Source organism: Pleurodeles waltl, chromosome 6, assembly GCF_031143425.1.
Source record: "Pleurodeles waltl isolate 20211129_DDA chromosome 6, aPleWal1.hap1.20221129, whole genome shotgun sequence".
In the NCBI taxonomy this organism is placed as follows: Eukaryota; Metazoa; Chordata; class Amphibia; order Caudata; family Salamandridae; genus Pleurodeles; species Pleurodeles waltl.
In genome coordinates this window covers 471,622,372-471,640,439 of record NC_090445.1, presented here as the reverse complement: position 1 = coordinate 471,640,439, position 18,068 = coordinate 471,622,372, and the positions used below count along the sequence as shown (strand labels likewise).

Genomic DNA, 18,068 nt, shown 5'->3' with positions numbered 1-18,068 from the left:
ACCAGCACCAACTGGACTTCCACTGTCCCCTCCTGATGGGCTCTGTTGGAGTGAGTCCTAATCCCCAAGTGATGCATCCTAGGTTCTAGACCTTTGGCTGGTGTAAGAGTGGACTCCTTCTGTCCCCAGAACTGCTCAAATTGGGATTTATAAACTTTTGGAAAAAAAACAAATTCTGGAAAACTGACAGGGACCGGGGTCATCTTTGAAGCTGCAGTCATCTTTGTCAAATTGCCAGTCAGCCTCAGCTTACTAATTTACCTGACTGAAGGAGATCTGACATCTGAATGTAGAGGGCTTTGGGACCGACGCTGAGCACAGTCTGATTGATGTTTAGGCCATCCTGATCACAGACTTTGGACTTTGCCCATTTTGAGCTTTCCTGTTGTCATTGATGACTGCACTGGGACCAAGCTGTTCAGCAAAATAACTTTAACAGGTCCCTCTTCGGCTCCAGCTTGCCCTGCAGATGACTTGTCAAGGACCTTCAATAAACATTTCTAAGTCAGAAGGTAAATTTGCACCCGGGATGAACTTTTTCCCTGTATCTAACTTGCACTCCATCGCATTCGGCCTTATCATTTGCCTTTGCCCTGATCTAGAATGATCAGTTAATCGTGGTTGGTGCTTTGTGCATTTTAGTGCCAGTTTTTATTCAAATATTAAAGATTCATATCTCTGATTCTACTTATTTGATTTTTGTTGTTTTGGTGTCATTGTATGTATACAAAGTCCCTATTCATCTAATTAGTTTGGTTTTTTTGTGTTGTGATTTAACTTTATTACTGTTTGGGTACTGCAAAAATACTGCCTTTAAGTTAAACTAGACTGCTTTGTACCAAGCTAAAAGAGGGTTAATCACAGGTTTATTTAGTGGCTTTAGTGGTTCACCCTGACAAGGATTCTGATTATTATTTGCGGTGGTTACTCACCCCCCTCAACTAATACTCCAATTTTTTACACAGACCATTAGCTCAAATGATATTTACCAGTCATGCTAAGCAAAGTGACAGGAGAGGCAAGGTTGCAACCATATTTGTCATGTGATAAGACAGTACCAATGATTTAGCAGACCCCTCCTCAAGCTCACCATTGAGCAACCTGAGTGAGTGCACAATTGCCAGACCTCCATACATAATACACGCAGTGCTTAATTTGTAAATTAATATGTGCAGGGCCTAAAGTTTGCTCATGGCTAGCGTTATCAAATGGTGCGGTGGAGAATACCAAGGCTGCATAGTTTTCCTTCTACCTGATGCCTCTTCAATCCAACATCAGACACTCCCTGCTCCTTTATTTCACACCTTATGTTTCATGCTCCTACTTTTTCCCCTTTTCACTGTTTTTCCCATCTTTCTCTTACTCCTTCTTTCCCCCTTTTTTTTTTTCCCTCTCGATCAAGGTCTGCTTTAGAAAAATGAGTGCCAGTCCCCGGAAATGAAAATTCCACCTGAAACCACTGGCTCAGATTAAACACTTAATACAGTCATGGAATATAGCCTTGCGCTTCAGCTCTAGCTCACCCAGGGTGAGGGTCTATACATCTCCTGCTAGCCTCCATCACTCTAACGACCTTAGGGTCTTCATTGTCTGGTCTCACAGCATTGCTCCTCTCTACCCATCAAGCAAAGATGACTCACAGCGTTTGAAGGTTGATGTTGCTACCTGGCATTTTATATAAAAAATTATGTCAGCACCTTGCTCTCAGTAAGGTTTCATCACCACTGCTCCTGACCCCAAACTACTACCTCCATTCTGTTCATTGGCTCTTTTCCCATTCTTCCGTTCTCTCTGTCATTCCCCTTCTATCAAGGGGGTGTGTGAAACTTCACATAATTTGTTTTTGCACTGCTACTGCCAAATTATGCAAAATGCAAATCTATCATTTTGTGATATAATTTAACGCATAAAGCACCCTCACACTAATTTCAGGTGCGAAGATGCAAACAACAGCTGTTCACTTTCTGTTGCTCCTGTGCATTTGTAGTAAATGTTTACTTGATGTACTGTGGATTGTGCCACAACGTGTAACTTTTTACAGTGTACGTGCCTAATAACGCGAAATGGCATAATGGCTTAATTTAGGGAATTTTGTGTAACATGCATAACATGAAATTCCTCAAATTAGCCTGTTGTATTTTCAATTTTCTACTTCTATCCCCTATTTTCGGTTGTCGACATCTTTCACCCTTGCCTTAATATTTATTTTTCTTTGCATCAGTTTCCCTCTTTATACCTCTCCTCCTTCCCAGTTCATTTGACCCCTCCACACGTTCTCTTTTTACGCCTGCGCCTTTCATCTTGCCTGAGATATTATTTCCAACTTGTCTTTCAGCTCTTTCCAACTTCATGCATTGTCATAGCTCCCTCCCCACTGTTCTTTTCCCTGTCTTCTATTTCCTTTTCCCCTCATCCATCCTCAGTTATTTTTCCTTTTTTCTACCGCACAGGCAGGGCCTGCTTTAGCGCTGTGACAGTCCTTTTTGGCACCCACACTCCCATGACCTCCTTCTCCACGAATTCCATCACTACCACCCTCCAGCAGTGCCATCATCTCTCCATAGCCCATCTCTCAAATGCACTTCATTTTTTATAGTGCCACTCATAGTTCACTGACACTCATTTCTGTGATCTGCATGGCACACCCTCTATGCAGTAGGCACATTATCCCTCTGCCCTACTATGATGAGTCAAAACTGCCACTAGAAAAACTTTCGAACTCTCATCAGCAGGAACATAAATCACCAGAGTTATCTTAATATAGGATGTTCAGTGCTTTTAAACCCATAATTTATTTTTAAACACAGCGTCCCCCACCAACGTCACCACGAGGTGCAGCTGCACTGGTCACTGTGCCCTGAAGCCAGCCCTGTCCACAGGCACATTTCATTTTCTGTTCTAATATTCTTTGCCCTCTTCTGGCCGCAACATCCTTTACCATCCTCTATTTTCTTTTCTACTTCCCGAGCTCCTTCGACCCGTCTTATTTTTCCTCAGCTACCTTCCTCTTTCTTTTTCACGTGTGATTTATCCTGGTTCGTGGATGGAGAAACAAAACAAACTTGCTATGAGTTTGTTGAAAAGGTCTTTTTATTATAGGCTCAAGATAAAACTCACATTTTGCATCTTCAGGACCTGTACCATGCATATTAATAATGCTCCTTGCATCGAACTAACACTCTGAGGGCCAGATGTATCAAGCTTTTTTGCATTCGCAAACGGTGCGAATTGCCAAATTCGGCCGTTTGCGAATGCAAAAATGTCTCTCACAATGTATGAAAGGCATTCTCAGTGCAATTTTAAGGAAATGCTAAAATAGTGATTCCTTAAAATTGCGACCCCATTTAGAGATTGCGATTCTCTAAATTGGAAATCGCAAATAGAGAATTGGGCATTTAGGAAATGCAATTACCACAAACTAAAGTTTGGTGGTAACCATGTGCAAATTTAGAAAATACATTATAAATGCATTTTTAAAATTGACATGTAGCGCACACATGCCCCTAAGGCATGTGTGTGCTTCACATGTACGTAAAAATATTTTTGGGGTGCAGCAGAGGGGGTCTTAGGCCCCCAGCACCCTGGGATTTTCATTTCCTAATTTGCGAATTCCTAACTGGAATTCACAATTTGGGTAATGCAAAAACATTCGCAACAGGCCCATAGGTGCAAATGGGGTCAGATTCTCTATTTGCGATTCGGTAATAGCATCTGCAAATTTTAAGAAATGGCTATTACCGAATCTCAAAAATCATACATACCTTTTTGCATTTCTTAAATAGTGATTTCTTAAAATTCGCAATTTAAGAAACGCAAATCGTTTTTTTGATACATCTAGCCCTGAATACCTTGAAATACGCTTACCCTCTCTAAAAAATCACCCCACCCCATTTGGCTTTAACACCCCTATCTTCAACTTTTCATATTAACTAGCTTTAACTCTTCCAGGCCTGTCGGTCAATGCCATCCTCTATTTGTCCCTCTGCCCCCCCATTCATTAATTACCTAAGGTCTACTTGTCCTGCAAAAAGGGCCATATGTACCAACAAATTTTCCCATAGACACAGAATGGGTAAAACCCTTTGATACATCTGGCCCCAAGACCATTGGCATCTATTTGTCTTATGCTTCACTATTCCTTCACAAAATTAGCCGTCCCAGTCTCTGGGCCTACTTGCCCCCTTTGTCCTTCAACTCCAACATTCCAAACTAACTTCTAACCTACCAGCCAGCCTATCCACATTTGGACCAGGGATGATCATCTCAAAACCTACCAAACGTATACCACACCACTTTTATTTTCCATGAGCCTTTTTTCTGCGACCTGTATCCAGCAGCAACACACATTGACATCAACATTCTCTATTCCATCCTGCCATTAAAAACAGCTCTCTACAAACCCATGAAACAAGGAGGGTGTTAGAAATTGAGTTTCTGATTGGCAGTGGTATGAACCCTGTCCAAGCAGGGACCACAATTCTAGCCAGGGTAAGGCACCAACACACTGTAAATTAGCATGTGCTCACCCCATAGTAGCTTGGCACAGAGCAGTCAGACTTAACTTAAGAATCAATGTGTAAAGTAATTGTGCAACACCTCAAACAGTAAAACAATGAAAACACCACACAAAAAGGTTACCACCCCTGGTAAAAATATAGATCTTAATTCAATGAACAAAACGAGACCAAAACAACAAAAATCCAGTCACACACTCTGAGTTATGAATTTTTAAAGAATGTACTGAATTGTAGTGCTTTAAAGCATAAAGCACCAACCGGGGCTATCTGGTCACACTAGACCGAGTCAAATCTAAAAGCTCAGGCTGACCGTGATGGAGCATGGGTCAGATACAGGGACCAATCTTGGCCTGCTGCAAAGTACTTTGTTTGCATCAACATCGAGGGAAATGCACGAAGGAGAGGAGGTGATACTTGGTCGTTGAGCCATAGGATGGAGGGGATGTATTGGCTGCAATTCGTGCAAAGTTGAAGATGCATCAGAAATGGAGATGGTGAGACGTGCAGTCGGCGATGCGATGCAACCGATCCTTGCAATGATGTGCCTGCAATAATGAAGATGCACTGGTTCCGACCGGCGCAACGGTGTTGATGTGGGGATTCTTGCAGGAGCTGCACTTTGTACCCACTTCAAAGAGCCCAGGACTAGATTGACACCACTTGGCAGAGTAAAACTCACAGGTGGCAGAGTTCAGGTGCTGTAGCAGGTGAGTTGGAAGACTTTTGCGTTCCTGAGACTTAAAAAAACAGGAGACCAGCCAGCTGGCTCTTGGAGTCAATCTGGGTGTTTGGTTCAAGTGATGTGGGTCTAGTCCTTCTCACCCAGGCAAGTAGAACAGCAGGCAGGAGGTTAGCACAGCAAGAAACAGTTCTTCTAGAGCAGCAGTCGAGCAGAGAAGCAGTCATTCAGCAGCACAACAGTCCTTTTTCCTGGCAGAGTCTACACAGTTCCAGAAGTGTACTGAGTTGGTAGGGTCAGAAGTCCAGTTCTTATACCCAGTGGGGGAGACTTCAAAGAAGAGCTTTAAAGTGCACAGAGGTCCTCCCTTCCATGGCTCCAGACTCACTACAGAAGGTTAAGCAGTCCATTTGTGGGAACAGGACACAGTATATTCATGTGGAAGTGTGAGGCTGTGAACAGATCCTTCCTCCTATCCTGCCCAGGATGGCCCATTAGGATGTGGATGGCCCATCAAGTCACACCTAAGCAACCTTTGTGTGTGGTTGAATGGAGGGAATGCACAAAGCCCAGCTGTCAACCACCCCAGATGTTTATTGAAGTCAGGCACACAGGGCTAAGAGCAGGAAAATGGCAACATATCTAAAAGTCACATTTTCAAAAATGTGATGATAAATTTGACTTTGCCATTAAATAGGATTTGTCATTACAATTCCATAGGAACCAAACTTGACAGATCCATCCCTTCTCAATTAGGAATTACAGCTTATTAAGTATAATATGGAATTCCCAGTGTTATTCTATGAGAGGGATAGGCCTCACAGTAGTGAGAAACAAATGTGGGAGTTTTTTACTACCAGGACATGTAAAACTTATAAGTACATGCCCTACCTTTTAATTACATAGTGCCCTTCCCTATGGGCTAGGTAGGACCTGCCTTAAGGGTGACATATGTAATAAAGGGGGAGTTGCAGGCTTGTCGACATAGACTGGCATTCAGGCTGCAATGGCTGACCTGGGGAATGCTTTAAAGCACTACTTAAGTGGGTGGCACACGCAGTGCTGCAAGCCCACTAGTAACATATAATTTACAGACCATGGTCACATAGAAGTAAATTAAATATGCCAATTAGGTATATATCAATTAAACCATATTTTAGGAACTGAGCACAAGCACTTTAGCACTGGTTAGCAGTGGAAAAGTGCATAGAATCGAAAGGCAAACCAAAGCCAATTCAGCAAAAAGTGGAGGGAAAAAGACAAAAGGTTTGGGGGATGACACTGCAGAGAGTGACATTTCTAACACAGGGTGGTGGGGTGTGCACAGTGCATGAGGTAACAAAATTCCCTATGCCTATTGAGCTACCATTTCTGACCCGCAATGCAATGGCCATGCTGCTGTGCACATGTTCTTTCCATCCTTTCCCCAAATCCACCAGGCAGAGTGAGATGTGCGATCCCATTTGTTCAGAGCCTGCCTTTTCCTACCTATCCCTCCACTTATGGCTTCCACTGCTTTCCTATAACCAGAGCCCTCAAGCCGAAGAAACTCCATTTACCAACCAACATAATCGCTGAGACAAACTATAAGGATGAATTTCTACAGATTAGAGCAAACATTTTAGGTGACTGCATACAGGTGCTTATACATTTTTAGTTATAACCAATAAATTATTATGAGAATGCAACATCGATTAATAATAATCATTGGCTTCCATTTGAACCACTTGCTGTGAGTGTTTTTGACTCCAATTCTCTTTTTGGTTAACCCTCCTACGGATTCTAAACTTAACTCACGGACTATCAGATATTATAGCACACATCATGGACCAATCGCCCTGAACAGAGAAAGGAACAGAAGTGGGCTATAAGTGATGCCACCCAAACCACAAGTCAGCACGCAAATAAAACAAGAGGTGACTGGGGTCTCCCTGTATATGTGATAGCACTCTGTGAGGCCATGGCACCTCATCCACATTATTCCGAAAATTCTAGTGGCTGAGGTTCCTCTTGGTTCCAGAAGTAATCTAAAAGTCTGTGGTTTTGGGTCCACTACTTATACCCCTTTCTGCCTTTGAAGTAGGCATACTTCAAAGGAAAGTCGCTGTTGTTCACAGGATCCTGCCTTGCCCAGGCCTGGCCCCAGACACACTCCAGGGGGTTGGAGACTGCATTGTGTGAGGGCAGGCACAGTCCTTTCAGATGTAAGTGACCACTCCTCCCTTCACTCTAGCTCAGTTGGCTCATCAGGATATGCAGGCTACGCCCCAGCTCCCTTCGTGTCATTGTCTAGAGGGAATTCACAACAGCCCAACTGTCAGTCTGACCCACATGTGGAATACACAAGAAGGCAGACACACAGAATGGTTTGAGCAAGAAAATGGCCACTTTCTAAAAGTGGCATTTCCAAACTAACAATCTAAAAACCACCTTCACTAAAAGACGTTTTTTAAAAATTGTGAGTTCAGAGACACCAAACTCCACATCTGAATCTCCTCTGAAAGGGAAACTACACTATAAGGATATTTAAAGGCAGTTAACCTAAGAGAACGATAGGCCTTGCAACTGTGAAAAACGAATTTGGCAGTATTTCACTGCTAGGACATGTAAAACACATCAGTACATGTTCCACCCTTAACATAAACTGCACCCTGCCCATGGGGCTACCTAGGGCCTACCTTAAGGGTGCCTTACATGTATAAAAAGGGAAGATTTGAGCCTGGAAAGTGGGTACACTTGCCAGGTCGAATTGACAGGTTAAAACTGCACACAGACACTACAGTGGCAGGTCTGAGCCATGTTTACAGAGCTACTCATGTGGGTGTCACAACCTGAGCTGCAGTCCCACTAGTAGCATTTGATTTACAGGCCCCGGACACCTCTAGTGCACTTTACTAGGGACTTACTACTAAATCAAATATGAAAATCATGGAAAAACCAATAACACATACAATTTCACATAGGGAGCACTTGCCCTTTAGCACTGGTCAGCAGTGGTAAAGTGCCAAGAGAAGCAAAAAATTGGTCCAGCACACAGCCACAACCTGGGAAGCAGAGGCAAAACATTAGGGGAGACCACACCAAGGCTGCCAAGTCTAACAAGTCGCCACTCTCCTTCTGCCGTGAAGCAAAAGCCACCCTTCTTAGAGGGCTCCTGGATACTGCCTCGACTCTTCAGTCCCCTTGTGACGGTAAGACACTTCCACATAATGCCCTCAGTGAGGGAGCCATGCCTTCTCTGTTGATGCTAGAGGAAAATATATTTTTCGGGATTCATCTATTCTCTTCTGCTGAAGAAGTTTGCATTATCTACGCTCAATGAGTATTCAGCGGGTTATTGAATATTGCCAACCTCTGGTTTCTTTTCAATTTTACTTTTAGATACTCAGAGAATTCAGGAAATCCTAGATGTTCTTTCGTCCCAAGTAGTTGCTAGCCGTTCACTCCTATACCCTGGGACTTTAAGCTGCAGTGATCTCGAGGGCTAAACTTAGAAGTGCAAATTCCAATTTGATGGTACTCAGTTTTCTGACTCTCTGAAGGAAAGCAGACTGAAGTACACATTCTGGTGCATCTAAGAGGAGTATTCATACCTGCCTGGCATAAGGGGACCCTCTTTATCCATACTTTATTCTTGGTTGCCGGGGACCATTCGAACCAAGCTCATCAGCTGGCCAATCTGTGAGACCATTACCTTTTTGGCTTCCTTTCAGCTTGGCATCCTGGGCCCATCCCGCACTCCCAGTGCTAAGCGACTTTCACTCCTCACTTTAGGCTCTTTTGTGCTCCTTTGTCCTTGGAGCAAACAGGGACCATTTTGGGAACTTTGCTCAAGGGCCTTTCTGGCTCGAGCCTCGGGGTCCTCACTCTTATGAGCTGGGCCTTCGGTCTTCTTTCAGAGACCATTTGTTTCCACCCCTGCAACTTTTGCGCCTGCCCTGATTACGATAAGAGGCATATTATTCAATTTCTAAGCATGGTGGAAAAGCTTTTCAAAGTAATCATTTGTAAAGCACCTTGCACTGTGATGTCAAATTGTTTTATAGCTGTTTCTCTAATATCTATAATATCCTCTTGCTTCCATCATGGACGTAAACATTTTAAATGCTGATAGTCTGCCTTGTTGGAAAAACAATGGGGAACAGATGCATACATTGAAGAAGCGTTGAAAAAATGTTTTTCTTAAGCCCTAAGCCTGGTTCCAAAATATTTACCAAAATGACATAGAAGCTACTGAAAGTCTCTTTGTGTTATCCTGTTTCTGGCTCCTGCACACTGAAGCAAAATTATCTTTGTGGGAAATGACTGACACGAATCAAACATCAAGAATGAAATGTAGATAATAAAGTGGTCACCTTCTCATCCCATCAATTTCGACAATAGCTCAGAAGGATGGAAACATCCATTCTTTGGGCAGGGACGGCCCCTCCATGTGAGCGGAGGAGCGTCACACCACCAGAAAGATGCCCCCATAACAGAAAAATAAAATGGTGATTAACTTTGTTTATCACCATTTTCTTTTTCAGCACCCAGTCCTGAACCGAGTGTTAGGACGAGTTGGGACAATTGCTGCAGAGTGGCAGCAGGGAGCTGTGCACTTGATTAAAGTGTGCATGTCCCTTTGGCCAGCCGTCTTGCAATGGCTGCCTGACATGCGCACATTAAATATCTCTAGCCCAGCTGTCTTAAGGCACCTGAGTTTGAGAAAGCACAGGCCTCCAGTGCTCTTGTGAGCACTGAGGGAGCCTGTTTTCACTAATCCTAATGCTGCGTTCATACTGATTATCAGCATGAAAGCAGCATCAAGATTGGTTAGTGGCGTTTCCTGGTCTCGCGCGTTGGAGCTTCCAGGCGCAGGAGGACGCCGCAGGGAACACGCCTGAAGGTAAGTGTCTTTTATTAAAAAAAACGTATTATTACTATTGTGTCTTCCTCTCTGACCCCAACCCCCTCCCCCCACACCACCGTAAACATAAGTCAGCCGCCACTGTTCTTTGGTAAGATTTGTAATCAATTTCTGCTTAATTTCTGAAACTCAGTTGTACTTGGGTCACTAGTAAGGCGTGTTTTATTCATCAAAATCGCCCATTGGCGTGGGAGCTTGAGAACACTTCCTTTTTGGCCAGTGCAAAGCTCTATGAAACTGTTGCAGTTTGGCAAAGATTGCAAACTTTTTAGGCTCGCCACATTTGTGAGAACATACAGAATTTTGTGGAGATTTGTATCCCTAACTGTAAACTTACAAAGACAATTCTATATACAGTGGTCGTTATGCCGATACCTAGTCAGATACTATTCAGATAAAGATAAACGAGAAGAGAACAATTCTATACGTAATTTCAATTTTGACTGGGTTTGGATACAATGCACATGATCTCGCAATGCAGTAAAAATGCTCTCGTAATGCACAGAAAAACTTTGCACTGTGGAAGGTGAAGTTAAGCCTGGAAACTCTGCATCGCGAACCGGAAACTTCATAAAATTTTCCAGGTGCAAAAAATACTTTGTTCACCACTAATTGGATAACCTGGAGAAATCTCGGCAATGATTGTTACAAACCTAGGACATTTCTGAATGAAGCTTGTTAACTTTGCCCGTAACCTGTATACTCTTGATGGTTTGATTGGACAGTCTGTATAGCTGCTCCTTTTGCGTGGATCACCACATGACAGGCTACAATCAAAAGCTCTGGAGTTGAAGCTGAAGGCAGTGAGAGTTTATTACAAAACCTCCAAGTGGGTCATAAGGTCATCAAAGTGTTCAGACTGTATGCTCATTCAAACTTTGTCCTTACTGCAGCGTGTACAGAAATATGGTCACGTGTGCCAATTGTAATTACCATTTTATGTGAAAGTGTATAAACGTGGTATATACAGATGTTGAAATATTGGCAGAAGTAAAGGAAAATGCTGTGTTTGCAGGTTATGACAATCAATCAGTAATGACAAAACGTTTGTATGTGTGTGGATGGATGGATGTCATTTAAAGGTTGCCACGGGTCACAGCTGTGACCCCTCTCTTGCCCTTGCAAGCCCTTAGACTGCCTTTGTGACCCCTGACCTGTAGGGGAAAAATTCAGTGTCAAGAACACAGAGGGGCTCACATTTTCAGCAGTCGGACTCCAACCTCATTTTTGTTGCTAATTTTGGTACATCAATAGTGAATACTAGTCTAATATTCACTATAAGTTTAATAAAAGCTGGAGTTGCAGGATCTGAAACTGGACCTTCATGGTATCCTAGGTACGCAAAATATAATGCACTTTAATGTGTATGTGTGTGTGTATGCATGTGGGTGAGAGAGAGTATGTTTGTGTGCACATGTATGTTTGTATGTGAGCTCGTGTGTGTGTGTGTGTGTGAAAGAGAGAAAATATAAGTGAGTCAGAATAAGAGTGAGCAAGACAGTGTGAATGAGTGAGTCAGGGTAAGAGTGAGTGCAAGAGACTTGGTGAAAAGGAATGAGTGAGTGAACATTTGTGAGAGTAAATCGGCGTGACTGTGAGTAAGTAAATTCAAGTGAGCATGAGTGAGTGCATTGTCATGCTTACAAGTCAGCTATTGGACCTGGCATGCTTCTTGATTTATAATGGTACTCCTGGCAAAATGTTAGCCTGGCATACTGTAGGAAACTTGGAAAAAATGATGGCACATTGGGATGCTGGAAGAATTACTTCCATACAGGATCCCAAGGCAAAATACTGACATTGATACATTGGAGATAAATCTTGCTTGGGGCACCAGTGAAAACAAATGCTGTCACTGGCATACTGGAGGAAATTCTTGGCATAGGTGGCTTACTTGTGGCAAACTGCTGGTGCTGCTGCATTGGAGAAAATATTGCAGCATAGAGTAGGAGAGCAGTGACACGTCATGGGGGCATCCTTGACAAATGCTGTCCCTGACAAACTAGATGTAATATTTACATAGAGTCAACAATAGCACATGGACAACAGTATTGGCAGAATTCTAACACTAGCATATGGTATGTGATGTCTGGGCAAAAGGGGAATCCATGACAAAAATATGACACAAGCAATGGAGGCCTTTTTGTTCTGTGGGTCATCCACAGAACATTTTAAAAATATAATGGGGTAAATTTATGGGGACTGTCAGGTTTCATTAGCTTGACACATCATGAAAGACATGAATATTAATGGGTATTTTTTTCAGAGCCTATTCTGTTTCAGCACATTTATGTGAAAATTGTGCTTTAAAATTCACTATTACAGACCATTTTTTCAAATGTCCTTAATGGGGAGAAACCCACCACCATCTGGTCCCCCTTGAAAGATGTCAAAATAACTCTTTTGCTCACTTAGTACAAATCAGGTAAATGTTCCTTTCACATATCATGTTGGCACCTTAATATAGATTATATCTAAAGTAGACTTTTTTCTGCACTGTTATATTAATCATGCAGTTATTATGAAACTTTATCAATGTTAATTAGAGTGGTGTAATTAGGGTTAAAGTCATTCTCTGATGTCATTAAGGTCAAAGAGTGTATGATGTTACCTCCACTACCCCTGACATTTTTGTTGACACCCATGTGATGTGTGTGTGTATGTGTATGTGTGTGTGTGTGTGTGTGTGTGTGTGTGTGTGTGTGTGTGTGTGTGTGTGTGTGTGTGAGAGAGAGAGAGAGAGAGAGAGAGAGAGGGGACATGTCGAAGGAGAGGTGACTCAAGGAAGCATATGTAAAAGGACAATGTGAAAAGACAATGATAAGAAGTAAAGAGATGATATTTGACATATTCAGATAGAGGGTTTTAGAAAGATGTCAGGAGAAAAAGAGCATAAAAGAGCACAAGTTTCTAACAGAATGAGAGACTGCAGAGGAAAGTGGTGTTAAGGGGAGATGAAGAGTGACGGAGACACTCTGAACATCACTACTCCTTCAACAGACTTTGGTTATTTAATTCACAGTCTCATATTTTCAGAATTCAAACATTAAGTTCTAATTTTAGCTCATGTTTTTAAGCCACGCCTATTAGAAAGGATTTAAAGACACACTTCTCTGGCCATGACCCTTTCTGAGACCCCCTAACATTTTCACATTTAATGCACTGAATATATGTGTTGCTTAAGTAATGTATGAAATTTGAAAATATGTACTTTAACCTTTGTTGAAAGTGTCACGGTCTTCTCACCTTTGACTGAAGGGTTTGAAAGAGCACCCGGTCTTCTGATGGTTCTGGATAGACCAAGATAGGGGCGCCCCTTCCTAGTAGCCACGATGCTGCTTGACAGGAAAACACCAAAGCAGACTAAACCCTCCAGAAGGAGTACCAGAGGAAAAAACCCAAAAGAAATGGGAAAAAACCTCAAAAACAGGAACTCCTGAAAAAGAGGTAAAAACAGGAATGAAAACTGGAAAAAAGAGGAATAATTCACAAACAGAAGAACTGGAACTGGATACACACAAGGAACAGAAGCGAAGATCACCACCAAGAGGGAGTGTTTGCAATGCAAGGCAGATCAGGACTGAGTGACTTATATACTGGAAGACAGGAAGTGACAACACAGGAAAAAGAAACCACACCATCTTGGATTGGGAAAAGGCCTATATAAGAGAATGGGAAAAAAGTAGCAGTATAAAAGAAAAAGGGCATGCTGGGAAAAAGGAACAGAAGAAGACGACATGGAATCCTGCAAGAAGGCAGCATGGAGACCAGAAAGAAGAGCAAGACAAGAGCACAGAAAAACAGAAGAAAAAAGAAAAGAAAAAAAAGGGAAAGGAGTCCACCACCAACAGAAAATAAAAATATCACAAAGACAGGTAAGGACGACACGACCGGGAGCATGAAAAATGCTTCCTGGCACGCATCGCAAGAGCTGGGCAAAAACACGGAGGACGGCGCTCCGATAATCGGAGTCGTGGTCCGATCACGGTATACAGAGACCCCGCGGTTAAGCACGGCGTCAAAGTAGGTCCCCTCCCCGACGTCCCAGGTTTGTCAGGGTAACGGGAATAAAAAAGGTGAACCAACTGGGGAGCATGAACGGAGGAGGCATCCTCCCAAGAGCAGTCACTGAGGGTACAACACTTCCAGTGGATCAAAAACTGCAGTTTGTTCCAAGAATATTGGGAATCACAGATTTCCTGTACTTCATATTCAGGATGGCCGTCCACAGAAAGAGGAGGAGGTTGTTGAAAATGTCGGTTGTACAGCTCAGAAACGAAAGGTTTTAACTGGGATGTGTGAAAAACAGGGTGAACTCTCCAGGTATGAGGCAACCGTAATCAAACAGCAACAGGATTCAATACTTGCAGGATCCGAAAGGGTCCATAAAAACAAGGTTTGAATTTGTTTAGGGAAAACCGAGAGGGCAAAAATCTGGAGGAAAGCCACACCTTGTGTCCAACTTGATAAGAGGGTGCCTTCTGACGTTGGTGATCCGCCTTTCATTTCATTGCTTGTTTAGAGGCCAGAAGGGTGGTATGGATTAGGCCTTGGATTTGGCGGATTTGCTGTGCAAAAGAAGTGACTGCAGAAACAAGCAAAGTCTTACTAGGAATAACGGACATGGCACTAGGATGGAATCCATAGGTGCAATAAAAAGGTGTAGCTCTGGTTGCACTATGAACTGTATTGTTATAGGACAATTCAGCAAGGGCAAGAAAATCCGACCAATTACTTTGAGAGGCATTACAGTAGCATCTCAGGTATTGTTGGAGTTCCTGATTCACACGTTCAGTCTGACCATTGGTTTGTGGATAAAAACCAGACGACAAGGACACGTCAAAGTTTAATAAGGCACAAAAAGCTCTCCAAAATCATGACACATACTGTGGTCCTCTATCAGAAATGACTTCTTGCGAAAGACCATGGAGACGAAAAATGTCTCACTTGAATATGCAACTCATTTCAGGGGCTGTTGGTAATTTCTTTAGGGCTGTGAAATGAGCAATCTTGGTGAAGGAATCAATAGTTACCATGATGACATGGTTACAAGAAGAAGACGGTAAGGAACAAATGAAATCTGTGGAAAGGGTAACCCAAGGAGCTGAGGTAACAGGTAAAGGCATCAATAAACTTGTTGATTTAGTTCTGGGTATCTTGGTCTGGGCGCATAGAGGGCATGCTGAGACATAGGTTTCTGTATCGTTCTTAAGGGAAGGCCACCAGAAAGTTCTTTGAAACAGTTCCTACGTCTTCTTGATTCCTCAATGCCCAGCCACCGGAGAATCATGACACATTTGCAATGCCTCAGTCTGTACCTTTTTAGTAGGTAAAAAAGGGGTTTTTGATGATAGAAATAGTCTTTTTCTTTTCGTAAGAGAGGTGTCACTTTATTCCAATCTTCAAGTGGAAGGAGCTGGTACTCCGATTTGACACGATCCAGAAAAGATTGGGTAACCCCTATGATTCTACTGGACTCAATGATATGTGGAGAGGAGGTATTGGCAATGTCAGGGTATCGACGGGATAATGCATCTGCCAAGAGATTCTGAGACCCAGGTATATAAGTTATCACAAAATCATATTGGCTGAAAAAGAAAGCCCATCATGCTTGCCGACTATTACGCACTGGAAGCTTCGAAAACATTGTAAATTGCAGTGGTCAGTCCTGGCTTCAAACGGATCTCTAATGTCCATCAAGAAATGTCTCCATTCTTTACATGCTACTTTGAGAGCAAGTAATTCCCGTTCCAGTACTGAGTAATTGTGTTCTGCTTCTGACAAAATGTGAGAGAGATAGAAGATAGGGTGTTCTAATCCATCATCATCTTGTTTTTGAAGTAGAACCGCTCCTATTGCTCTGTCAGAAGCATCAGTCACTACTATGCATTTTTTAGTAGTATCTGGATGTCACAAAATGGGTGCTTGGGTGAAGGACTTCTTTAGCTCCTGAAAGGCCTGCTCAACACCTTTGGTCCAGATAAACCCCTTCTTCAATTTTTCCTTTTTTATTGTTTGGGTGATGAAACTTTGTTGATGGGCAAAATCCTGAATGAATTGTCGATAAAAGTTTGAAAGCCCAAGAAAACATTGAGTTTCCTTTATAGAAGTCAGTCAAGGATGGCTTTTACTTTGTCTTGGTCCACGGATATTCCTGTTTGATTAATACTGAACCCCAAATACTTCACTTCGGTCTTGTGGAATTCACACTTCTCTGATTTGCAATATAATTGGTTCTTTTTTAGTCTTTCCAATACCTGTAGTACATGTTCAGTATGTTGCTCAAGATTACGGGAGTATATAAATATGTCATCCAGATAGATTACTTTATTGTGGTTTAACAAGTCAGAAAACACAGAATCCATGAATCGTTGGAAAACAGAAGGTGCATTGGTTAATCCAAAAGGCATAACACGATATTCATAGTGTCCGAATGGAGTGCGGAAAGCTGTTTTCCATTCATCTCCTCCTTGTTTCGCAAAAGATGATAGGCACCTCTTAAATCCAATTTAGTTAACATTTTGGCTCCTTGTATGACGTCCAGTATATCCCAAATTAAAGGTAAGGGATAAAAATCTTTGATTGTTATTTTATTGAGTCCACGAAAGTCGACACATGGAGGTGGATCCTTCATCTTCTTGGGGACGAAGAAAAGAGGAGCTCCAGCAGGAGATGAAGAAGGAGTAATTAACCCATTCTTTAAGTTGTCATCCAGATATTCTTTGAGTACCTTTTTTTCTTGATCTGTCAAAGAATACATTCAACCAAATAGAACTATCTTGTTCGGGACCAAAGGAATAGCACAGTCATAGATTCGATGAGGAGGTAAGATGGGATGACTAGGTTTCTGAAAGATGTCAAAATATTCCTGGTAACAATCTAGTACTCTTTGAATCATATTTATAGTGTTACCTGAATTCTGAGAGGACTGATAGAATCTTTTGGGAGACCAATATGAGTTGGTAGAATAGCAATTTTGCTGACAAAACTGAGCTGTTAAGGATGTTGTTCTTGTTTCCCAATTGATATAAGGGTTGTGCCGGGCTAACCAAGGTATTCCTAAAATCATTGTGTGATTAGGCAAGGATATAAGATCAAAAGCAACATGTTCTTAGAGCCTTTCAAAATTCAAACAGAGTGTAGGAGTATAAGCAACCACTGGCCCAGAGGTTAAAGGGGAGCCATCTACTGTGTGTACTTGCTCCGGGGTTTCCTTAGGAATACGTGGAAACCCCTTATTCTTAGCCCAGGTCTCGTCTAAATAGATACCACTAGCTCCACAGTCTACAAGAGCAAAGAGTTGTTCTTCCTGACCTTGAGATCATTGTAATGTGACCAAAAGGGTAAACAAGGTGGACATATTTTCTCTGGAGGAACATATTTAGTACCTCAGCTCCTCCCGTCTCCTTCCTCCTAACAGGGGATTGGAGTTGGCATTTCCCAAAGGCCTGGAAGGGCGAACAGGGCAACAACGAATCAGATGGCCAGCCTTGCCACAGTAAAGGCAAAGACCCTTTCGTCTTCTATCCTCCTTTTCAGACTCAGATAACAGACCACAGATTAGATCAATCTGCATGGGTTCTTCTGTAGAGGATGGAGAAGCTTCAGAATGGACTTCATCAGTTCACCGAGTGATGGTATGGCTAACTCCAGGCTGATATGGTACTCGCATTCTTCTTCTTTCCATCTCACGGTCTCGTAATCTATATTCAATGTTCATGGCTTGATTCATTAATTCCTTTAAGAAACGGGTTGAAGTAGAATGTACTAACTCATCCTTGATTTCTTCATGCAGTCCTCGGCGGAACAAAGTTACAAAGGTGCATTCCACCCAGGTGGTTTTGGCTGCCAACTGTTTAAAGCGGGTTATATACTGCAAAACGTTCTGCTTGCCCTGCTGTATTTCACAAAAGGCCTCCCCTGCCACTGCTTCTAACCCAGGCTTTTCAAACATCTGCTTGAAAAG

The 18,068-nt window shown here is 42.4% G+C and overlaps 1 long non-coding RNA gene across 1 annotated transcript in view; it reads right to left on the bottom strand.

Annotated features, from left to right (window-relative positions):
* Positions 1–18,068, bottom strand: part of LOC138301979 (uncharacterized) — a 141,568-nt gene that overhangs the window by 102,524 nt on the left and 20,976 nt on the right. Inside the window, exon 2 of the long non-coding RNA XR_011205200.1 lies at positions 13,349–13,538. This is a non-coding gene — a long non-coding RNA (uncharacterized lncRNA). The remainder of the gene's footprint in view (positions 1–13,348; positions 13,539–18,068) is intronic.